The following is a 22044-nucleotide window of genomic DNA, read 5'->3' on the forward strand; positions in this document are numbered from 1 at the left end:
CCCCCCGTTCCAACCCCATCATCTCCCCGCCACCGTCCGCGCTGATAAGCAGTCGCAGCTCCTTGTGTGGCCCGTCCAGCGCGGCTCCTTGCGCAGGGTTGGCGGATTCGGCCGGCGGGCTACGCGAGAGGCCTGCGCGGCTCCTTGCCGGGCACATCACTGTCTGCCCCGTATAGCACAGCTCTTGGCCAATTGATTGAGAAAGAGCATTTATTGTCAATCTAACCCTGCCATCCAAACACCTTTTTTGTTAGAGTTAGTTCAGGGTTAGAATCTAACTCTAACCTCTAACTAAGTTAGAGTATCCAAACAGGGCCCCGCACGCTGGCTCCATTATTCGGTTTCGAAATCTCATGTGTTCAAAGCATGTGTACTTACTAGTTTTGAGTAGAGTAGCAAATTTCACGTGACCCCAGGTATATCAAAATGCAGGGCCCATGCATCACTGCCTTTCGGTCAAACCTACGTCCACAATTTTTTGTACATACTATATCTCCACTAGTCCCCGAACCCATAATGTTGCCTCGTTCCGTAAAACCAAGCGACCCACACATATTTAAGGCGTCGACTCGAACTCAATCCCTCTCCCGTTTACTACGACATGGCCCCGCATGCCGTAATACTCCTACAAGCCCTACCGCCGCACTTATCATTGGTTTTCTTCAAAAGGACGAGGGTGAAGCCGATTTGTAGTGGAGGTGCTTTCCAAAAAAAGGATCTATAGTGGAGACCCCTACCCTAGGGTGCCCTAGGTAGCTACCGCACACATCATTGTTTTCTCTTTTCTTTATGCTCTTGCACCCTAGAGTGAATTGACGGTTGCTTCGTCCGTCTAGCTTAATGCGGGAAAGGTGGGGCTTTGTGATTTGACCCCTCATCGCTCATTTTCTACTACTGCGGCACTACGACCGGGCTGCCTCCAATTCCAACCGCTGCTCCAAACTGTAATTTGGTGCATTGCACGTGGAACAAGATGATGGATGAGCCACATGTCGGCCAAAGGGGTCCTATTAAGTGTGTCGCCATTTCGTGTGCGGACTGCCCCTGCTTGAGTTGCTATGCCAACACGACAGGAGCAGCCTACCACTTGGTTTTGCTCCTTGGTGAATCCCGACTAAATTAATCTAAAACTATACGTACTGAACTACCCTCTCCGTCTCATTTTTTTAGGTGTCTTGGTTTATAGGGCATGCACGTAGTTCTAGGTCATCCATTTGACTAACTAAATATGAGTTATTATGTCACAAAAAGTATATCATTGGATTCTTAAGCGGATGTAGTTTCTAAACATATAGTATTTAGAAGTCGAGGGCAGGGCTTTTCCTGCATGGTGGGCGAGGTAGTTCCGCCTAGTCGGTTCGATAGAGACGCGAGAAGATGAGGGAGTAGGCTACTGCAAACGTAGGGCTATGTGATTTGACAGTAAGTTACTACTGGACAGGTGGGGCCCCGTGATTTGACTTGCCATTATCATTTTAACTACGACACTACGACCAACGTGAGTCTCCTGATTCCGGACCACCTCCATACAAGTGCCTCTCCCAATGCGCCACCATGTATAGACTGGCTCTTGCATGAGGGCCCACTTCTCCACTTTTTCCTTGCCTCTTTCCTCCACATATGCAAAAATGCCATGTAAAGCGGGCTTAGCCCACTATTGTACTTACTTGCTCCTACAGGTGCTAAGCTTGCCACATAGGCATAAAGCCTGATGTGGCAAGTTCATTAAGAAGAGAGAGATTAGTTTGGTGACCCAAGGAAGAAACGGTGCTAAGCGTGTGTACCCAGGTGAAAAGACAATTTTGAGTCTATAGCTAATTTAATGACGCAAACTTAGCAACAAAAAGCTAACCATCTATGCATCGGGGACTTGATTGCTAAGCCATTTAATGCCCTTAGCACCTCTTCTAAGCACCATTTCATTGGAAGAGGTCACACCTTGGCAAATGCTATAAATACTACAAAGAAAGAGATAGAGAGAAGTAAAAAAATACACTTATAGCCAACCTTATAGCTAACCTTGTTTTAGTATGAGTGACTAAGTGATGACTATGTATGACATGCCAACATCGGATAGCCTAAGGCACCGTGTTAAATCTCCAAGGGCGCGACCACACGAGCGACGCGACAGTCGTGGTAGGCGCGACCATGATATGGGCTGTTGGCAGCCCTTGGATCTGAGATCGAACGGTCGCACGCTAAGTTGCTAAAAATTTGCAGAATAACCCTCTAGGATAGGATATTCACCCATAGGTCTAGAATCACGCCATGCAACCGTTCGATCTCAGATCCATGGGCTCTCGGAAGCCCGTATCATGGGAGAATGGAAAGCCACTACCCTGCCGTTCGCACGCTGGTAGTTCTCTCCTACTTGTCCCCGCACGTCCTTTAATATTACGGCGGTTCGCTCGTACTCGTCCCGTCCTTTCACATTAGGGCAGTTCCACTAATCCTAACCCTCCTCCCAAATCCATGGCATCTCAAATCTCCATGATCGGTGGTGAGTACAAGGTTAGAACCATCACCGGCGATGAGTTCGACATCATCTACACCAGTTCTTTAGCGACGGGGAAAGGATGCCTTGCTCGCTTCAGACGCATGTTCGAAATCTCAAATGATGAGTGGGTCGCTGGGCTAGATGTTGAGTACACCACAGTCCTGGCCTCCTAGGACGAGAGAAGGATCTAAAGGAGGAACAGAGGAAGAATCCCGCCGTGATCCAGGTTTGCGTGCATGACTTATGCTTGGTATACCACATATGCCATGCCGACGTTGAATGCGAAGATTTTACACTACTAGGAAAAGGCTAATTAGTGGCGCACCTGTTTTGGCCATTAATGGCGCACTACAGGTGCGCCACAATCATCACGCCACTAGCAACTAATACTAATGGCGCACCCCTAGTGCGCCATTAGTATACTAGACAATAGTGGTGCACCAGGGAGTGCGCCATTAGTATGTCAAATGGTGCGCCGTTACTATGCCTCCTAGGGGGCCATATTTACCTTGTGCTCTGGGTTACTAATGGCACACTCCTAGATAATGCGCCACTAGTGTGTTTATTGAGGTGCGCCACTAAAGTGCAGTGCGGTGCGCCACTAGTATGAATATTAGGAATTATTATTTTTTCTTTTCTGATATTTGCACAGGTTAAAAAATATATTACTGCACAGAATATAGACAACGCAACATATAAACATCAGATTTATCGAATACAACAGAAGATTAGTCTCCGAGTACAATTCATCATATTAGTCTCCGAATTCAAAATACCGAACAAAGTTAGAACATTACAAGTCTCGAGACCGCGAGTAGCGAGTTTGTCTTCACATTACAAGTCGATATCGATCATGTAAACTACCATCACATAGAAGAGAGTTGCGGTCATCACGATGAGCATCATCGCGATGAAACTGGTCTTTATCCGGTTCCTACGCTCCCTCCTCTCTCCCGCTAGATAGCACACGTATCTAGCTTCCTCCTCCGCCCTAGTGGTGTACCCTTTGTAACTGTTACCGCTGAAACGGTGAACCTATCAACGACAGTCCTCCCAGTCGTCGTAGACTCCGGGAACCTTACCCTTGTACACGACATATGACGGCATCTCTATGCACTAGCCAAACAAAATGTTAGTAGCAATTCACAGACAATACATAAGCAATATATAAGTATGCAACAAAAGGATCGAAAGAGAAAAGAAACACATTAATATCACGATTCATGGTCCTACTAATAAATAGCATCGATTACATATAAGTTGAACGACTGTCCAAACCAAAGTGACATACAAGTTCATTAATGTTTAATTACAACATGAGCTAATCAATATTTCATAACTACATAGCATCACTACTTTCGACTCAACTCAGGTACCGGAACATGGATGAAGCCGCCGTCTTTCTTGATGGTCATGAAATTGCGGTCGTTGTCAGCCTGCATTTGTAGCGTTGTTTCTATCTCACTGTTGGACAGTTGATATCTAAGGTAGAACTTCCCCGAGGTACGAAGGACATCTTGATGGATGATTTCCACAAACTCCGACTGGATGCGAAAGAATTCTTGTCTGATGTCCGCGTCCTGGATTGCAGACAAGCGTGCGGCCCAATCTTTGAGATTATTTGGTAGCAGAAGGTGATTATGGTCCCGTATGATCGCCCTCATGTGATGAAGGGCGTAGTAGGCATCCTTCTGACCGCCAGGTGGCTGCTTGACGCAGGGGAATGCCGTATTGTGGGTGAACACGTGTTGGACGTACCTACGAATTGGCCTGCTGAAGGTGCCTCCAGATCTGGCGTAGCCGGGAAGAGCTTCATCAAGAACTTTCTTGATATTTGTGTAGTCTTTCTTCGACTGACGGTCCGAGTCGAAATACGTGGCCATGGAATATTTCGTGCTTAAGAGGATGAGTGTGCAATGTGTGTCACTGCACAAAACACGGAATGTTAGAAAAAAAAAGAACGATCAAAATCTAAGAAATCATATGTTACGGCGCGGTGAGCGGATGATTTACTCGGGAAAGTAAGGCACGAGGAAGCTATACTTATCTGGGTTTGCCAGAATGACGCCTTCGAGGTATAAACTCGCGACTTGCCGGTCCACAGCGCTGCCCAAGATCTTGGCACGCATGTAGAAGGGGTCGAATATCACGATGTCCGGGGTCTTGTCTCTAATGATCTGCATCTCCATACTCAGCGAAAATAGCCGAATGAAGGTGTAGTGCAGTGGATGAAGGTTAAACATAGCGAAGAAGTAAGAAAACTGCAGGACGATCATACCCTCGATGGCGCTATCGACAAAGCCCTTGCCCTCTGGCACCTTGGCCACGAAAACTGGGTAAGCCACATCATTCTCGGAGAGACGCCGCTTCTCCAAAGAAAGAACACTGTCATGCAGACTCCGCATAGCACCGGTTGCAACATTGAGAAGATTAGTCGGTAGCATCAGCCTACCCACCACATGCACCCTCTTCGAGATATCCCTAGGTGAAGGTGGCCCGTCCTGAGCATGGATAGTACTCGGTGCCGGCTGGCTCGCACCCTTGTTAGTCTTTCTTTTCCGTCCCTTCTTCTTCTGCTACTGTAATGGGATCGAGTTCTGCTCAGAGACCACCTTCTTGAGAGTGTTGGGGCTGATAATATTTCGCACCTCGGCTATCTGAGGTTCGGTGAAGGCGGCAGCTGGAGGCGTCTCCTGAGAACTGAACGGCAGACGATGCCTGTTGCAATTGGGTTTCTCTGTGGTACCAGCTAGATCGCGGTCGTCTTTTGCAGGGTTGGGTTCTTGAAAAGGAGGCCCCAAGAATTCGTCACCGTACCCATGTTCGGCAAAGTACTTATCGACGTTGGTAAATGTACCGTCGTCTTCGTCATCGTCCGGATCCTGTGCCATATGCATGTCCGGATCCTGTGCCATATGCATCTCCAGTAGCGTTGCAGCGGTCTTGCCACGGCTTGGCGCCGGCACGACTGGCAGTGTTGTCTATGGTGTGGTGTCCCCCGCCCCCAAACGAATCTGGCTCTTCGTCTAAAGCAGGGGCTAGCTCAAGCAGGCGCTGAGGCTCATCACATCATCTTCGTCGGCCCCAGCGGGTCGAAACGGAGGTAACAAGTCATCGCAGCCTGGCAGCACCCGAACCGGTTGAACCCTATACATGGTGGGTGGCATCGGATTACCATGGAACACGGGGTTTCCCTGTTGAACAATTCTGACCTTGGCGACATCGATCAACTCGCCGCCCACGAAGTGCAGGAGAGGGCATGGAACATCGGCGGAGCCCTGTGAAAACATGTAGGGCGTCAGGGATGCCCAGTCAAAGGCAACAAGATGAAGTCATCGTCCAAGAGGCTTAGTTACCGTGATGGCAACGAGCTCGGCTAATGTCGAGGCACCGCCAATGGTGGGCGTGCAAGTGACGGAGGGGCCGCTTGCTGCCGAGGTGTCGGCCGGTGTATTCATCGCACACCCGGGTGCATTAAGCTCCAATGCCCGCGCCGGCGCCGGAGACACCAATACTGCCTCCGCCGGAGACACTAATGGCGCCGCCTGCACGTTGTGCGAGTTGCTGGCCGTGAAGCTGGGAACCGGGGGCGACCCCTATTGGCCGCCTGCAATCCACGCCTGCAACCCCTCAATCAAGGTAGGCACAATGGCGGTGATCGCCCCTCCCAGTTGGTCTCGCACTTGCTCTTGGACCATCTCCGGAATCCGCGCTACTTGTGCCCTGAGTTCTTGAACCCTGCGCGACTGGCTTTCTGAGCTGGTCTTTCTCTCCTTTCGCCCACCAGCGTTATAGTATTCCGACCATTTCATGGACAATCCTTTGCCGGGCACACGACCAGCTGACGACGACTTACTGAACTTATTCTTGTTTTTCATTACGTTCAATGCCCTATTTAAAGTGGTGTCCCAAGGGGAGCTCTGAGACGACCCCGCGCTACTGCTTTCAGTGTCCTGCTGAAGGAATGTGAACCATTTAGAAATCTGGCTTCATTAATTAGAGTGCAACCATATGGAGCTAATTACACGGGGGTGTATTCCTTACCAGAACAAGCTCAAGCGCCTTGGTCTTCGGATCCGTGGTAAGCTCCATTGTTACCAGGTCCATCTTGTACCGGGCCCTGACATAGTTCCTGGTCTGCTTGTCATGGTATTTATCGAAGAGGGGCGGTAGGCCTTGCTCGGCATGCTCCACGTCCTCCTTGTCCCATATAGGATCCGCAACTCTGTAACGGCCGGGACCGAGTTTGTGGACCCCTAAGTTCAACTCCTGCATTTCTTTCCCCCACTGACTTGATTCCGCGGATGTGTTGCTCTCGCACTTGATCTTGAACTCCCGGTAGTCAGCTTCACTAATCGAAGGATTTTTCTCCTTGATCTTCTGATAACTATCACCACGTAGAATCATATGCCTCACCGCGCTTCTCCAAGTAGACAGGGTCGTGCTCATCTCTGTGAGGGCGGCATTGTTCACTTTATTCCCTGAGAGGCGTGTGTTCGTGACGTCACCGGGGAACTTGTATCGTTCATGCAGCTTCGTGAAGAGGAGGTTGCACAAATTCTCTCGGTCACGATGCCTTAGGTTCTCGATGTTGATTGAGACGGTGCTCCAGAGAATGCACCCTAGTTCTCCCGGGTACCCACTGACTAATTCTTTGGGCGCTGTTGGATACCCATAGGAGGACACTTCAGTAAATTCCTCCTTAATAGTGCTGAGCATGTTTGGGTGCTGGTCCTTCCATTGCCTCTTCGGTTGGCTGCCATCTGTGCGTGCCCTGCCATCATCAGTGGTGGCATCCTCGGTGGCACCATCAGTGGTGTCATCCCCGACGCCACTAGGGGTTGTGTAGTCAGGATCGGTGTCTTCCACGGCGTCCTCATAGCGGTGAGGTTCTTCCTCCATCTCCTGGGACAGATCCCAGAATGCCTTGCCCGAACCGCCGGCCTCATCGTTGTGGGCCATGTTTTTCTCTAAATAGGAAAAAAGTTTGGTCAAAAAGTTGGTTATTGTCAAGAAACAAGATCTCTAAGTTGACCAAATAACCTAATTCTCGAGGAATGTCGCCAAAAAATTGGTTATTGTCAAGGAACATTTGAGAGATGTTTGTGATATTGCCTAGGTATTTTGGGATCAATTGAGGGATGTTTTGTGATATTGGCTAGGTACCCCTGATCTTCTTCTACAAATATTTTTGCTATATCAATCTCCAAAGAAGCATGTGATGTTGAATCAATACTCAATATATATATAGGTGGTGCGCTCTTTATCACATTTTTATTGGAATATGCAACATTAATCTTCTTTTACTTGAATCAGGTGCACATATTTACATTCCTATTTCATGCTTACTTGTTTGGAACTATAGAATCTACCTTGGAATCTGCAAATCTCTTAGAATGTATTAAGAGATGCCAGATTTGTTGGGGGGCTCCTATACTTAAGGCATATAAGACCTGGCATTGCCTATGCCGCAAGTGTGGTAGACAGATACATGCTTGATCCTAGGAGTGGACATATCGATGCAGTATAGCCTCTTTTGCCGTATGTAAGATGCAGTCCTGAAAAGGGGTTTAAGCAGCAATTGGTTGTGTCCAAATCAACAGCCAAAGTAGAGTATAGAGCTACATCACTAGGACTTAGTGAAATATTGTGGGTAGAAATCCTCTATCAGAATGAAGGTGCTGGGAAAAGGTCCTTTGAAGGTGTGGTGTAATAATAAATCAGCTATAAGCATAACCAGTAACCCGATCCAACACGACAGAACCAAGTATGTGGAGATAGATCATTTATTTATTAAGGGGAAGTTCTATGATGGTATAATTCAATTAAATCATGTAATATCAGGGACTCAAGTAGCAGATGCTCTAACTAAGGGTTTTGGACTCAAGGAACATAATTTAGCTTCTAACAAAAGATGTGAACGATATCTATCTATCACCAATCTTGACTGGGAGTGTTGGGCTGAGCATAACAGGGTGATAATGAAGCATTAGTAGATTGCATCTTACATGTCCAGCTCTACTTTCTCGTGGCTTTTTATCCCACTGATTGGATATATATTGCATGTACACAGAATGTCTCAGATAGAGGAATACAGCTAGTTGCCAATAATTGTCAAGGGACAATTTTGGAAATCTACAGATTAAGTACTAAGATACCCCGGCCCATGCATTAGTCGCAAGTACCCCATATGTCCTATTCTTAGCAAAGTCATGCTAAAATTCACGGAAAATTTTAGCATGACCTTCGCTGAAAATAGGACATATGGAGTACCCAAATTTATAGGAACGGAAGTTAATCGACATTCCGGCAAACTCAAGGGCCTCTCAGGGTGCCTACAAAATCATCACGACAGGATGGTCGGAGACAAAACCCAGCAAACTAGAAAAGTTACTGACGTGTTTACAGAAATTGTTTTCTGTAAAAGATGATCATCATCTTTACAAGTCTTTCTCAATGTCTACAACTATCAGACCATCACAAGTATCAATAGAACATGTCTACAACTATCAGACCATCACAAGTACCATCATTCAGGCCATCACAAGCATAACAGAGCAATGGTGTTTTTTCAGTTACCTTTGATCTGGCTGCTCGGAATCCGCTGACCAATCCACTAACCTGCTGTAAACTGTACATCATTGTAAAAACACAGTTCATTTCATTTTATTTGTAAATAAATGCAATTTGTAACAAATTTTTGTACAACAATATATCTTCTAGCCATGAAACCCTACCATGATTCTCCTTTCTTCCTCTTACCGAAGAGAAGTTGGCTGCAGAGGATGGTCCAACTCAGATCAGCCTGCAGAAGTTCATTGTATAATTCTGTTTAGTTCCAAGCATATACGAATACTCTTCAGAGAGGGCACAAAGATGGAAGCAAACTAATTTATTCATTGACATGATTAATTGACACAAGTAATTGACAGAATCTGGAGTAATTGATTGTTTCCAAAATCTGGAGTAATCTTCTCAAGTTACATGTTCAGTTGTGCTTGACTGAAAATTTAGACAGGAAAATTTTGAATGATTTAATACTGACAACTCTACATCTCTCTAATTGTATGACACTCAATGTGGTGTTGTTATGTGTGTTGGAGTAACATCTCTGTAATTGTATGACACTGAATGTGTGGAGTAACATCTTTTCCATCTCTGTTTTGGTCAAAACTGAATGTTGATTGCTTGCATCATCTACTCTGAATGATTTTATACTGACAACTTCAGCATCTATAGACTTTGTGTTGTGGCAGCAGCTAAAAACCCTACATCTTGTCTCTCTGTTTACTGAATTTTCAGTGCACTCATGGAAGCATGCATTTTCTAATCAATTAATAGTGACAACTGATTCCTTTGGTCTATCCTTAAAAGTTATCAGATGCACTGTTTAGAATCTAGTTTTGTGATTTAGGTAACTATAAATATTCTGATTATCAACTTTATGTGTCAAGTTTGACATCAACTTGCTGAATATCAACTTCACAGATCAAAAGCTGACAGAAATTGACAAGTTTTGAGCATCGGGAGATCTGAATGCAGTTAACTTGTGTTGAAAAGTTAACTTATTTTTTTTGTATCAACATTGCACCATTTCAGCATGACAAATGAACTCAACTAACCTCAACTCAATTTAGCAATCATCTTGCAGGTTCGGGAATTATCTTTGCAGGTTCTCCAGACACGACAACAATCTTCAGACTCACACCACTAGTTGAACAGCAGCAGTAGCAGAAGCGGGCAGAGGAAGCAGGGCGGACCCGCGCCGGAGTAGAAGAAGCCACCGGAGGCCAACAAAGTTGCTGCTGGTGTTGGGCGCGTGCACACCAAAATGGATGTCTCCTGTGCAGGTGCAGCAGAATCTGCAATATGCCGTGTCAATGCTAACCACCAAAGAGAAAAACACCAACAAGAGCCTGCTGCCTGCAGCTTCCGGCACCCTTAATCAAGTATAGTTCAAGTCTGTATAGAACATATGCTTCCATATATAATGCTAATAATTAGTACTAATGCTGATAATCCATGGACCACCTGCCCCGCGACATATCCGTACCGAGATAGTCGTGCACCGTCGTGAGCAGTGCGACTCTCATAGGGAAATATTCTTTCTCTATGGCATCTCATGTATTGCTGGCGTTTTCCACAGCGTGTCTAGCTCCTCTTTCAGCATCCCTAGATATAGGTTGATGTCGTTCCCTGGTTGTTTCGGCCCTTCCATTAGCATACTCATGTGAATGTACTTCCTCTTCATGCACAACCAGGGGGGAAGGCTGTACATCCAAACAAACACAGGCCAGGTGCTATGTGTGCTTCTCTGGCTGCCAAACGGATTGACTCCATCGGTGCTCGCGCCCAGCATGATGTTCCTTGGATCGTCCCCAAATTCTGGGTGTTTGAAGTTCAACGCTTGCCACTGGCTCGCATCCTTAGGGTGACTCAGCATCTTGTGTTTTTTATTATCTCCAGATCATTTCCGTCATCTTCTCGCTTCTTCTCCTCCCTATCCGTGTGCCAACGCAGGAGCTTTGCTACCTTCACTACTGGAATCTGGCACTTTTCCATCTGCCGTGGCAGATGGCAAAGGCATGGTCGATGGATGGCAAAGGCTTTGCCATCTGCCAGCTGATGGCAAACAGTTTGTCTGAAACCCTGCCGGTAAAGGCTTCTTTGCCATCTGCTGGCTGATGGCAAAGAGAATGTGCCTTTGCCATCAGCTGGCAGATGGCAAAGCCTCTTAACGGGGTTAGCCCCATTAGAAGGCTAACGGCATACTTTGCCGTCTGCCAGCAGATGGCAAAGGCTGCAGGCAGATGGCAAAGAGCCCAAATAGGCCAGCCCAAATTTTACATGTAGATGACACGTGGCCTCTTTGCCATTTGCCAGCTGATGGCAAAGCTCTTTGCCATCTGCCAGCAGATGGCAAAGTAACTATATTGTCCCATTTAATTTTGATTTTTCGTATATCAGTTCCTTTTCACAGAAAATCAAACACAAATATGTTTATATATATGACCAATATAGCATATTCAACACATATTACCAATAGTCATGAACACATATATATCCAACACATGTTACTAATAGTAGCAAGTTTCATCCATACATATACATAGTTTCATCAATATTACACAGTTTCATCCATAGGTAGCAAGTTTCACAAGGTCAAAACAAAAACTAAATACAAGCACTCCATCAACCCAAGCTTCCGTGATCTTAAGCAAATCTGTAAAATGGGAAAGAAGAAAGTTAGAAGAAGAAGACTAGAAGAAGAAGATTATTATGATGCAGAAATATGCATGGATTGTCAAAACTTGCATTATCCTACTATCACTAGTACAACAAAGCTGCAGGTTGGCATAGTTCATGAACCATGTACATCATGACAAATACAATATCATCCAATGCTCGACTATGAACAAAATTGAACAATTACACCTCACAAAGGCAGAGCATAGAACCAACAAGCAAGTAGGAGGGGTATAAGAGAACTTGAGGAGCTCACTAGAGGGGGTTCTAGCCTAGGCCGAGCTTCATCACCATGGATGCGGCTAGGGGAATCAGACGAGTCTACCATCATAGGAGCAGCAGCACCACCACCGCCAAAACTGGAATGGCCAGAGCGAATCACCATCATATGTGTACAACTACCAGTGTTGTAGTACTTGAGGAAGATGAATATAACACAGCTCACACACATATGTACAAAGTAATAGAATACAGACAAGTTACTAAGTGGAGTAGTAGTAGAAGGGACCTAAGCTAGCACCCATGCCAAGAGACATACTACTAGTAAATTGTTGTTATGGGTGAGACAAGAGCACAGGTGGTGCTGCTAGAGAGGGAACTATGGGCACTCGGAATAAATTAACAGAGTATGCATGCATGGGAAAACTCAAGAGTAAAATTGGAAGTAAATTGCAGTAGAAACCACAGCAATTTATATCATGAGGAATTTGCACCAGCCAAACATATATTGGCCAACAACACAACACATCCATCCTTACAAGAACAACAGCAATATAGTATATATATGGACCAAGCTTGGACTCCGAAGAACTCAGAAGGGATTGAACCTAACAGCCCAACTGATGTGTGGCGACGGCAAGCACGGCATCAATTTTATACAACACATGCACCATGAGAGTGATTAGACCTACAAATGAAGCAGTACACTTGTTCAATCATGCCTCAAATGAACTGCTAGATAACAACAGAGCAATTCACATGACAACAGGGAGGTAAAAGCAGAACCAGAGGATCATGAAGCAGCCAGAGCTGGGATTTTGCTTTTTCTCTGGAACTAACAAAACATGCTAACAAGTTATCGGAACCATTCCATGATGCTACATGGCATTGAAACTAACAATACATGCTAATAAGTCATCAGAGCTACTGCATGATGCTACATGACCCTATCAAGAAACAAATCATCCAATCATGCCAACATAATCAAGCAAAGAAAATCGAAAGCATAATATTTGCTATCAACTCTCACATTTCTTTTTGTTATCTAAGAGACAGTAGGTTGTATGTTTGCAGGGTATTAGACAAGTATACAACGAAGCATAAAATCGAAACTGACAAATCTTTCTAAGAATGGACACCTACAAGAACCTGCATTCGTGAATATTTCCAAGCCTGTGCATTTTTAACTAGTTAGACTTACAAATTGTTCAGCAAGAAAAAAAAGTCATATGGAAGTTACATTTGCTTCCAAGCTTTAAGCCCAAAGGTGGGGAACTGGAGGAAGCCGCAGACGTGTACTTATCTTGTACAGCAGAAAGTGGTATAATCATGTTACATGCACAAAGTTACTGTACTAGCCAGCAAAAAAGGAAATCTAATTTGAATCCTTATCAGCTTGAGGATTGTCATTGCAAGATGGCAAGAATTTTGAGAAAACAGTTTGACAGGCTTGCAAATATCTTAAGAATAATAATATAAAACTTCGGAATATGACGAAGGTGTTACCATCGAAAAAACTTGAATGCAAGTACGTTATCATCAAATGACACTCCTAATAAGGCAGAGACACTAAAGATGTCCACAATCAGCTTTAATTTAAGAAACTGAATCATATTAACAAATCTAAGCTTTCAAAAGTGCAGAAGCATAGTAGCAGTTATATATTAAGTTTTAGGCCAACAATAACAATGAATAAGCATGTGGTTCCAAGCTCTGGTTCCTTGCTAGAAGTAATCCATAAACATCATATGGGAAACTTCTTTGTTACTCAAGCAAATTTCTTTCTCAAGATATACATTGGAGTCTGCAACATGCAGAGACAGATAATGCCTGCCAGACATCAATCTCAAAAGAACATCTTCCAAGAAGGAACTTACATTACACCTTGTCAGAGTTATTCGATATGGCTGTTGTAGCGTTCTCTTTTATCAGATTTGGCTAGAGTGTAATAGAAAAAATGCATAACTTAATTCAAAACCATTGAGTGATTATATATACTAACAATATAATGTGTACTACTCGAAGCAGGATACATGTTAACTACAATGTCAATATATATCAACAGTGAGAGGCTTTTGAGAAGAGCCTAGATTTAGTTATGTTTAAATTCTGGGACAAGATTGTTTGTAACAATTTCTAGGCAGAACCACCATAAGCCCTAGAGCTCCAGCCCTTTCCCAAAGCTTCTATTACTCCATATTCTATCCTTCAGCGAAGAAATGTGAGTGCTAAGCAGCAATGATGGAAAAAATTCGGAAAGTGCTGATTTCTAACACTCTGCATGTAACAAGTACTGCTACACTACCCAGGTGGCCAAATTCAGAGCAACAAAGGTCAATGGGGAAAACCAAGGGCATGCACTTTACTGAAATAATAAGGAGTTTTAACCCACATTGGAACAAATATAACTGAAATCCTAATAGAGTCAGAATAAATCCTAAACCCGAAGAATTAACAACCCAATCCACTGTCACTGCTTGCATAGCCATTGTATCCAAACAGGCCCTACATTCAGTGCTACATACAGTGAAATGTTGGACATGGACAAACATGCAATACTGTAAATTGGGTAAAACTCCAACATCTTGTGTTTCTTTTTTAGTAGCAGTTTAGTTACCGCATTTACCTCGGCATTCTATCGATGAATCCATCCCAAAAATGGTTGCAAGCTAGCGTGACCTGCATTTCCCTCTTTCTCAGACTGGAGTCACCCAGGAGCATCACCTATAATCAGATAGGCACAACTATAATCAGAAATTATGTACCATGAGAATCTACATATACATGAGATTTTTCTAAAGATAGTTAACAGTGCAAGCATAGAAGAATCCACCAGAGCAAACTGGTGACCATCGGTTATAGCAGCATAAATACAAGATATCTTTGGTTACAGACATTTTAAGAAGTCCTTGTACAGATACTGTGGCAGCGGAATGGCAAGCAAGGTCTAGTAGTATAATTCATGGCTGCTCAAACAAAGATCGCATCTATTCAAGAGTTCGTTGAAAATCTTATCTGAAGAGATATGATTTCTGAACTCCAGTACAATATTTCTTATCTGAAGAGATATGATTTCTTGTGGTGCTTCATGCTTGTCCCCATCATTTGTTGTTGCCTGGAGCCTTCTTTGTCCACATAGATTTGGCAGGTGAAGATTTGCTATGGGTTAATAACAGAGTAGTAGTGTCAGTTCAGCAGCATAGTTTTGTCGGCATAGACCGTGTGCCTTACTGATAGACAACAAGCATACCTGGTTCAAGCGCGCAACCTTGAGCTCGAAGGTCGAGATCTCCGAAGCCTGCTGCTCGAACAGGTCTGTCATCTTGTAGGCCACCATGCCCAGGTGGTCGACGGCGTTGACAACGGCCCTCACCGCGTAGTCCTTCAGGTTGTCCAGCACCCTGACGACAATTAGAGAGTTTAGTTTCATGAAAACATGCCATATTCTCAAGCAAGATTACAACACATGTTTGAAATCACTACACTGTTGACTGTTCATTCACCAAAATTTACCATACAAAATCGACTCTACTCCATGCTTCAGAACTTTGTTCTGCACTGTCAGACAGAAGGGGGGTGAACCCCTTTGATATAATTCGAATGAAGTGACAAACTGACACCACATGACTGGGGAACAACCAGAATAAATCAAGTCGCCGGTACATGGTACATAGGCTGTCTGTCATTCAGAAATCATATCTCTTCAGATAAGCTTTATCCAGTCATACCATGGAATAAGTTGAAAATAATAAAATAAAGACTTTTTCAGAATTTGATTAAAATGAGGGCATATGCATCATGATTAAAGGGTGCTCCCTGTATTGTATAAAACTTTCAGTGCTAGTTAATCTAATCACATAGCACATTATCCTTTCACTTTCAGGTTTACATTATCAAGAATATTAGTTAGATGGTAGGTGCAAGAACGTGTGCTTGTAAATCAAGGTTCAGGGAGATCACTGTCTGACTTACTGTATTGGAACCAACAAAAGACTGCACCAACAAGAGAAGTTGTGCACCCACCAGATCCCACAGACCACGCCCGCCGGAGAAAGAGAAGCCGCCCCATAGGCAGCACCACTTCATCATCGATGGCCACCGCGAGGACACCCTTGACCAGAACCGCCCCTACGCACCTCCCCCTTGACGCCACATGCCACACCTCTTTAACACCATCCTATATAAATAGAGTAGCAAAAATCTCAACATTGTGTTCATACCTGTGAGTGCCTGGTTGAGTCTCGGAGAGAGAGAGAGAGAGAGAGAGATCGTACCGGATCCAAATCAACAGGAGCCAAGCTGGGAGAAATCCATCAACGGTGGCTCAGACCCCACGCCAGCCCGATCAGCCCCTCAAACGGAATGCATCAAGGGCCCCGCCTCTCGGTCCATAGCCCGCGCCGCCGCGGACATCCTGAGCACCGTGGAGTGCGCCGCCGGCCGCAGGCGCCGCGACGGCGGTGGTCCCGCTCATGGAGTCGTCCATGTCCGCCGCCGCGTGCATCTCCTCGTTGACCCCGACTATCGACCACCGGAATGCGAAGACGAGGGAGGGGCTCGCGGCGTAACAGGGCGGGCCGGTGGAGGAGTAGCAGAAGGGCGGAGGCTGGGCTCCTAGGGCGCAGAAGGTGGAGGAGGAGGTGGGAGGGTGCGGCGGCGGGTGAGGAAGGAAGGAGCAAGGGGCGTGGGGCTGTGGATTGGGGCTAGGATGAGGAAGGAAGGAGCGAGCGGCGGCGGATGTTTTTTTACCTGGATGGGTGGGGAGAGAGGGAGGGGATAACCCCACAGTTGTTTTTACCTAGAAAAAAATAACCCCATCTCTTTGCCATCTACTAGCAGATGGCAAAGAATCTTTGACATCTGCTGGCAGATGGCAAAGATGTGGGGCTGGTACGCCGTTACACTCTTGACGGCCACATGATTTGGCAACCTCTTTGCCATCTGCTGGCAGATGGCAAAGATTCTTTGCCATCCACTAGCAGATGGCAAAGAATTGGCTGATGGCAACCATGTTCTTTGCTGTCTGTCAGTTCTTTGCCATCTGTTTTTTATAAGCAGATGGCAAAGATGCTCTTTGCCATCAGCTGGCAGATGGCAAAGAGCTGGCTGATGGCAAATTCCCTGTTTCCAGTAGTGCTTAGGGTCCGCGAAATACCGCTGCAGACGAGGAGTTGTCGGAAAGTACCACACCACTATTCGAGGAGCTTTCTTCCTCTTCTTGTATCGAGTGACGTCGCACACCGGACATATGGTAGACTCCGTGTGCTCGTCCTGATAAATGATGCAATTGCTCATGCACACATGGTATTTCACGTGCGGTAAATCTAGAGGACACACAATTTTCTTCGCCTCCTCGAAACTGGTTGGTCACTTGTTCCCCTTGGGAAGACGTTCGTGCCAGAATGACATGTTTTCATCGAAACATGCGTCGGTCATTTTGTGTTTTACCTTCATCTCCAGAGCCATGAGCGTTACTTTCAGGCGGGTATCCTCGGGCCTGCATCCATCATACAATGGAGTAACCACGTCTATCTCCATTTGATCCATCTTGGCTTTCTCTCGGGCGGTAGCTCTTGCGTTATCTGTCTGCTTAAGAAGCAGCTCTTGAATATGAGGGTCCTGCACCCAGCCCATCGATGGTCCATCGTCATCTGCTCTGGCATCTTCATCTTCATGATCATGCCCTCTGTCTGCTCCGGCATCTTCCTCATCATCATGTCCGGCATCTTCTACATGATGACTGTGTACTGCATCTACTTCATGATCATGTCCTGGAGATTCTTCGTCTTCTCGCTCGCCCTCGCCGTGGTTGTCTTGCTGCCGTTCCTCATTTCTTGCCCGGCCCCCATGGACGACTTCATAATCATCTTCATCACCTTACCACCGATAGCCATCCATGAAACCACGCAAGAGCAGGTGGTCCCACACCTGTACGGAATCCGGGTCCATAAGGCTCTTCAGCTTGCATCTTCGACACAGACATCTTATCTCCGTCTCGTTCTTTTGAAGCATCTCGGCCTTCGCGGAGCTCAAAAACCTATTCACGATGCCTTCGGTCATCATGCGGACCATGGTCGCCTGTGGGGTAGAGCAAAACGATATTTTACGATATTTTACCTAAAAATAGGACCAAAAAGAATGCATAGTGCCAAATTCTCGCTGAAACGGAAATGAATCAACATTCCGGGAAAATAGTGGCAACTATCGCATTTCAAATACCGGTACCTCCAAACACAAACATATGCAACACCACAAACATACGTAGATCTAGCTAGGCCATAAAAAGTGCATGTGCACGTTGTTGGAGGGAGAAAAAAGTAGATCTATAACATAAAGAAAGCTTTCCCTTTACTTACCTATCAAAACAGGTAATTTAACCACTTAATTTGGGTGAATCTATGGTGCAAATGAGGTGAGGAGGAGGAGGCACCCGAGACAAGCTTGGAGGAGGAGGTGGAGAGAATGAAGTGGGGAAAATGAGTGTGGTAGGTGGTCGTCCAAAATATCTAGCTGCTCCTAGGTTACTAATGGCGCACCACCTAACAATGCGCCATTAGTAACCCTGGTTACTAATGGCGCACCTGTTACGTGGTGCGCCATTACTAGTTTTGCAAAAAAAATGGTTAGTAGTGGCGCACCGTGATTTTGGTGCGCCATTACTAGTTTGAACTAGTAATGGCGCACTATACTCTAGTGCGCCATTACTAGTTTTAAAAAAAGTAAAAAAAAATTGTCAGTAGTGGCGCACGGGGTCGAGGCACGACTTAGAGACATAACCGCATTGAAAGCAATGTCGCAAGTCAGGCAATCATTACAACATCCCATGTAATACATAATAAAAGGGGGAGATAACATAGTTGGCTTACACTCGCCACGTCACATCAGAGTACATAAATAACATCCATCAAACAAACACTCATGGCCCGACTACGGCGCCAAAATAGAAAAGAACCCAACATGCGACAAGGCCCTGAATCGATCCCCAACTAGGCACCACTACTGATCATCGGGAAAGGAAACATAATAACGCTGAGAGTCCTCGTCGAACTCCCACTTGAGCTCGTACTCGTCACCTGGAGCGAAATCACCTGGACCTGCATCTGGAGTTATAGTATCTGTGAGCCACAGGGACTCAGCAATCTCGCACCCTCGCGATCAAAACTATTTAAGCTCATAGGAATGGATAAGGCAAATATATGTGGAGCTGCAGCAAGTGACTAGAATATGTGGTGGCTAACTTATACGCAAAAGAGAGCGAGAAGAGAAGGCGAAGCACGAGCGAGAAGCTAAAGGAACATCCTGCGCAAGCATAACTCCAACACTGTGTCCACTTCCCGGACTCCGCCGAGAAGGGGCCATCACGGTAACACACACGGTTGATTCATTTTAATTAAGTTTAGTTCAAGTAAGCTACAACCGGACATTAACAAATTCCCATCCACCCATAACCGCGGGCACGGCTTTCGAAAGATCAATCCCTGTAGGGGGGTCCCAACTTAGCCCATAACAAGCTCTCACGGTCAACGAAGGAATAGACCTCCACCCAAGACACACCGATCAGACTCGGTATCCCGGTACAACAAGATGATTCGACAGGTCAAAACAAGTCCAGCAACACCGCCCGAATGTGCCGACAAATCCCGATAGGAGCTGCACATATCTCTTTCTCAGGGCACGCTCGGATAGGTCAAGCTACGAGTAAAACCAACCCTCGAGTTTCCCCGAGGTGGCCCCGCAGGCTGCCTGGTTCGGACCAACACTCAGAGGAGCACTGTCCCAGGGGGGTTAAAATAAGATGACCCTCGGGCTCCGAAAACCCAAGGGAAAAAGAGGCTAGGTGGCAAATGGTAAAACCAATGTTGGGCATTGCTGGAAAAGCTTTAATCAAGGCGAACTATCAAGGGGTTCCCATTATAGCCCAACCGTGTAAGGGACGCAACAATCCGGGAACATAACACCGATATGACGGAAACTAGGGCGGCAAGAATGGAACAAAACACTAGGCGAGAGGCCGAGCCTTCCACCCTTTACCAAGTATATAGATGCATTAAGATAACATAGCAATATAATGATATCCCAACAAGTAAATAAATGTTCCAACAAGGAACGGCTCCAATCTTCACCTGCAACTAACAACGCTATAAGAAGGGCTGAGCAAAGCGGTAACATAGCCAATCAACGGTTTGCTAGGACAATGGTGGGTTAGAGGTTCAACATGGCAATTGGGAGGCTGACAAGCAAAAGGTAGGCATCGTAGCATTGGCATAGCAAGAGCGAGCAAACTAGCATAGCAAAGATAGTAGTGATTTCGAGGGTATGATCATCTTGCTTGCAAAGCTGTCAGAGTTGATTGGATCCTCAAAAGCACACTCAACGGGCTCCTCGTTAGCGAACTCGTCTCCCGGCTCTACCCAACAACAGAAACAAGCAACAAGGATACAATCAACCACGTGCAAGGGCAACAAATAATATGCAAAGAGGGCATGCTATGCGGGATGCGATGCGGGATGCAAAATGCAAGACGTTACAGAAAATGCATGAACCTGGCCTCAACTTGGATGACCAAGTGGGCCACTGGATAGAGGGGAAGAAATCATCTTAAAACGATATAAAGATCATAGGAATCGGAGCTACGGTTTGGAAATGGCGAGCGTTTTAAAACGAACCGATCTGCGATATACAACAAGTAGGCTCCTAAATGCAACGAAATGAACATGCTACAGCCACCAAACATGACAACAAAAGGCATGGCAGGGATGTACACAAGATGGTTAACAAAACACTAGCACTGAGCCATAGGCAAATTCATCCATTAAGAGGTTCAAACAAGCATGGCAAAAATGAATATGCAAAACAGATTCCAGACTTAGTGAAATTAACACTAGCCTGAAATTTCAGACCACGATGCTCTCTTCGGAGCAGCAAAACAACATGATACATGACCTGAACATGACAAGTAAGAACATGGCATGGAGCTACTCAACAAGCTTAACAAAACACCCAAAGTGACCTGGGGCCAAAAGGGATCACAAAATATATTAACGGGCACACGAACATAGCTAAAACACAATCAGTTTTCAGACTTAGTGAAAACTGAGACATGCTGAAATATAACTCACGAAGGCATGTAAACGTGCTCGATGCACTCACCACAGTGCAAGTCATGGCAAGGCAAGCATACGTCCATTAAGAAGACACAAAATACAAGCTAGACATGGCAAGAACAATGGCATAGCATGCACGGATCACTAACAATAGCATCGGCAAAATCGCAAACAAGCTGACGATCTGCCCAGATTAACAACGAAGCAAAAGTTGAGCTCGATTGAGTCAACCTAGAGCACTCCACATATGCAAACAAAGACATGGATGGATATAGCATAACATAAATCTCAAAACTCCCTTACTGATCATCCTCAAAAGAGGCACGGATCACTAGGAAACAAGCTGGACATATAGCATCATGAACTAAAAGATCCCAGACTTAGTGAAAATCACTAAGTCCCTGAAATCAGCAATCTCAGGTGCCTCTCTTTGCAAGCTTGCACAAGATACCACACACATCCTAAAAATTCATGGGTGGCACCTCTGGAAAGAAGACAAAATGCTTAACAATTCATCCCAAAGGGGCACAGGCATATCATGCACGAATTAATCATGGCAAAAATGACAAAAGTGCATGATGAACTAACGGATCTGCAATTTAACCCACGAAGCCTCCTTCTAACAGCATTTTGGGCAACAAGATGACCTCAAATGCAAATGATTCAATGGAATGAAATGATGTACATGTCGAGGCGAAGATTTTGATATATTATGTGCCCAAATCAGAGTTACGGATGCGGAGATACGAGCAGTCAAACATAGCACGAAAAACTAGGGTTAGGGGGAGAGAAGTCAACCCGAGATCCAGATCTGGATCCAAAACACTGTTCACGCCGGCGCGGGATTCGAGGTCCGCCGGGCTCTCGCCGGAGCTCACCGGAGGGAGACGCGAGGCGGCGCCGGGGAGGTCGGAGGAGGCGGGGCCGACCGGAGTCGGTCGCCGGAGTGGCCGGCGAGGGCGGCGGCGCTCGGCGGCG

General features: G+C 45.6%; 1 long non-coding RNA gene across 1 annotated transcript; it reads right to left on the reverse strand.

The window, feature by feature from the left end:
* Positions 1-11666: 11666 nt before the first annotated feature.
* LOC119294129 lies at positions 11667-16007 on the reverse strand. Its single transcript, XR_005143350.1, has 3 exons — positions 15935-16007; positions 14589-14686; positions 11667-11720 (listed from the first exon to the last, which is right to left on the reverse strand). It is a non-coding gene; the product is annotated as an uncharacterized LOC119294129 (long non-coding RNA).
* Positions 16008-22044: the final 6037 nt, after the last annotated feature.

Source organism: Triticum dicoccoides, chromosome 4B, assembly GCF_002162155.2.
Source record: "Triticum dicoccoides isolate Atlit2015 ecotype Zavitan chromosome 4B, WEW_v2.0, whole genome shotgun sequence".
In the NCBI taxonomy this organism is placed as follows: domain Eukaryota; kingdom Viridiplantae; phylum Streptophyta; class Magnoliopsida; order Poales; family Poaceae; genus Triticum; species Triticum dicoccoides.